Here is a 3,400-nt window from a genome sequence, read left to right as displayed (position 1 = left end):
TTCGTGAAAGTTGATATTAAGACTTTATTTTATGCTAGATATATTTCTATACTATTAAAATATTTTTAAAGAAGATCAAAATTTCATTCATTTATAACAAACAAAACATTATGAATAAACTATTATACACGTTAATATTGATATATAAACGGATAGTCCATTCATAGTTTTTTTTTTTAATTTGTTGCTCGTTTTTAATTTTAAAATTGAAGTAATATTTTTTTTATTATCATCTAAGATGACGTCCTGAATGATCTAGGAATCAATTGGAATTTTGCTCCATGTCAAATGCCTAACTGTAATTCTTAGAGGGATACTTTTTATGCCCCACCTACGATAGTAGAGGGGCATTATGTTTTCTGGTCTGTGCGTCCGTCTGTCCCGCTTCAGGTTAAAGTTTTGGGTTAAGTTAGTTTTTGATGATGTTGAAGTCAACTTAAAACTTATAACACTTGTGCCCTATGATAATTATGAACTTTCTAATTTTAATGCCAAATTAGAGTTTTGACCCCAATTTCATGGTTCACTGAATATAGAAAATGATAGCCCAAATTTCAGATTTGAGTTTTTGGTCGAGGTAGTTTTGATGAAATTGAAGTCAAATAATCTTAAAAAATAGTTGACATGTTCCCTATGATTCCAAATTAGAGTCCCCCCTTTTTCACGGTCCACTAAACATACGAAATCATAGTGTAAGTGGGGTTTCGGTGTTGTTTGGACACATTCTTGTTTTCTATATTTTTCTGTAATTCTATTTTTTTAAGTTAAAATTTTTGTTATGGGGCCATCTGAAGCCTGCCTCCGGGTGTGGGATTTTTCGCTGTGTTGATGACCAATTGGTTACCTTCGGCTGTTTTCTGCTCTGTAGTCCGGCTATTGTCTCATTGACACATTCCTTATTTTGTATTCTCAATTTATTGTCACTTGACAAATATTCAGTGACAAATATTTCATTTGTATTCAGGACGATCTTCAGTCTATATTCGAATATAATTTTTGTACATCTATGAAATAATCTGTGTAATTTGTGTGTCTGGCAAAATATCTTTTATTAAAGGTTGTGTTATCGAATAAGTAGTACATGATAAGGGAAATAACTCTTGCTTATCTGTATATTTGCTGTACGTGTTATCCGATTTCGGGTTAAGCGGGTTATATTCTTCAATAGGTGAACACCTATTTTAAAATAAGGTAGTATTAACGGAACATTACTATAACCTCTTCATAGGACAAAGATCGACAAATTGAATCAGAAGTTCATACTCATGAAAATATTCTAGTGCACTACAAATGGTCAAATAAATAAATAAAACATGTTTATTACTATCATAATGGGTTAGTAAAGTGACCTTTTTTCTATATTTGAATTATTCGATAAGTTATTCTATAAATGTTTTTTTTTTATTTAGAATACACAATCTACCGAATATTAAATATGCCAGTGTTTATAGATTGTCACGATCTTAGAATTAAATTTATATAAAATTAAGTAACTAATTAAATATTATGGCCAAAAGATTAAGTTTCATATTGGGTCAATAATGAATTAAATGATCAAGGGGCTTTAACTTTAGGAAAATTTAGGCCATGCTATAGGAGATTAATTTATTATAGAATACAGTTAATCTGCATTGTATAACCTATAAACATACATATTTCATATTATTATCTGCTCACCTGGCTCCGAGGGCTAGTGTAACCGTTTGAAATCAATTGGCGTCCGTCGGGCATGGTTGTCCGTTTACTTTTACTGCGCCAATTAAACCATACTGCGTCAATCAACCTTGGGATAATGAGAGTTCAAAAATATGTCCGATGAATAAACCGGCCAAACTACGTGGCCAATCATATTAAACATAGGCCTTAATAGTAAAATACTTAATAATATTGTCTACTAAAATGTATGTTGAAAACCGTCATAGAAATGGAAATCTGACCATTATAGAAATGGAAATCTGACTGGGTGAAAGTTTTCGGTATGTCGTCAAGATCTACATCCTGCATATTTCTAAAAAAATAATTGTCCTGAAATACTTACAACTGTACAATAATTATTTTGTAAATATTATCTTGAAAACTATTAATTATATAGAGAGAAACGTTGGGTTAGATATGACCAGCATTGAATGATGACGTTTCAAATTATCCTTTTTTTGGCAGTTTTGGACCAAATTTAGCAGAAATTGTAGTAGAAATTGTGTCTAAAAAAAGTTAAATTACATTGTATCATCAAATTCATTAACATTAAGAAAAGTTTGGGGGATTCAAATGAAGCTATATGAAATATTTTTGTGACGTAGACTAAGTAATCGAAAAGAAAATTGATAACTGAGTATCGTTGTAATCTTTCTGCATTGGTGAATTTAAATGTATATTTTACTTCTTTAAGATTTATTTTAAATTTTGTACAAGTTAAAACCATTATTAAGCAATATTTTGTACATGTTAAAACATGTATTTTAAAACATGTATTAGGTACTTTTGTACATGTTTTAACTTGTATTTTTGCATTATAAAAGTTATAACATGTACAAAATCGCAACTTGTACACGACATAGACACCAACCAAACGATTGATAACATGTTTTATCGCACCGCGGGTGAACTATCACGTTGTGATTGGTTTAACGCCGTCACGTGGTGACCCCCTATGAGACCGTAGGTGGTTCGTGACGCGGTAATGGTGACGTCATCTATTAATGTTGTTGTGTTTCGTTGTTTATTTTACAACAAAACGCAGCAGAAAAAGTCTAGCGTGCGATAAATTCGTTATACGGTTAACTACTGACCCCCTAGGGATCCATAGAGGGTGAATAAAATCCATAGGGGACTCGGCCTCCGGCCTCACCCCCTATGAATTTTACTAACCCTCTATGGATCCGTAGGGGGTCAGTAGCGAACCATATAACTTATATTATACTGCAATCAGCTATTTTACTATACAGATAAAGCTATACGTATAAAGCTATACGTCAATGACCCAAACTAACCTATTAGCCCCGCCTCCTTATTGCATTTCATCAACAACGCCACGTCACGACCATGACAACGTAAAGTAAAATTGGTAAAACTTTTATGAATTTAAACTTTTATGTCTTCAAATTGGTTATTTATATACCATGATTATCAAATGTTATCAATTTAGTTCATTTTCCCTTTCTAATTCCTTAATGTGTAAATGTCTTATTGCCTGGACTACGCTCATAGGGAAATACCGCAAAATGGTACCCCAAGAGGGAAATTTCAAACACCTTTTTTAACAATTTTTGTTATATATTATTTTCATTTTTAAATTTTTTTTTCGATTTCAGTATAAAGACAATATACGTATAGTGTCTTGAAATATGAAATTTATTTGTATTCGGCACGAAACGGGAAAATGCTCGGTAGAACCTCGCAT

Source organism: Mytilus trossulus, unplaced genomic scaffold, assembly GCF_036588685.1.
Source record: "Mytilus trossulus isolate FHL-02 unplaced genomic scaffold, PNRI_Mtr1.1.1.hap1 h1tg000233l__unscaffolded, whole genome shotgun sequence".
In the NCBI taxonomy this organism is placed as follows: domain Eukaryota; kingdom Metazoa; phylum Mollusca; class Bivalvia; order Mytilida; family Mytilidae; genus Mytilus; species Mytilus trossulus.
Note: the sequence above shows the minus strand (reverse complement) of the source record.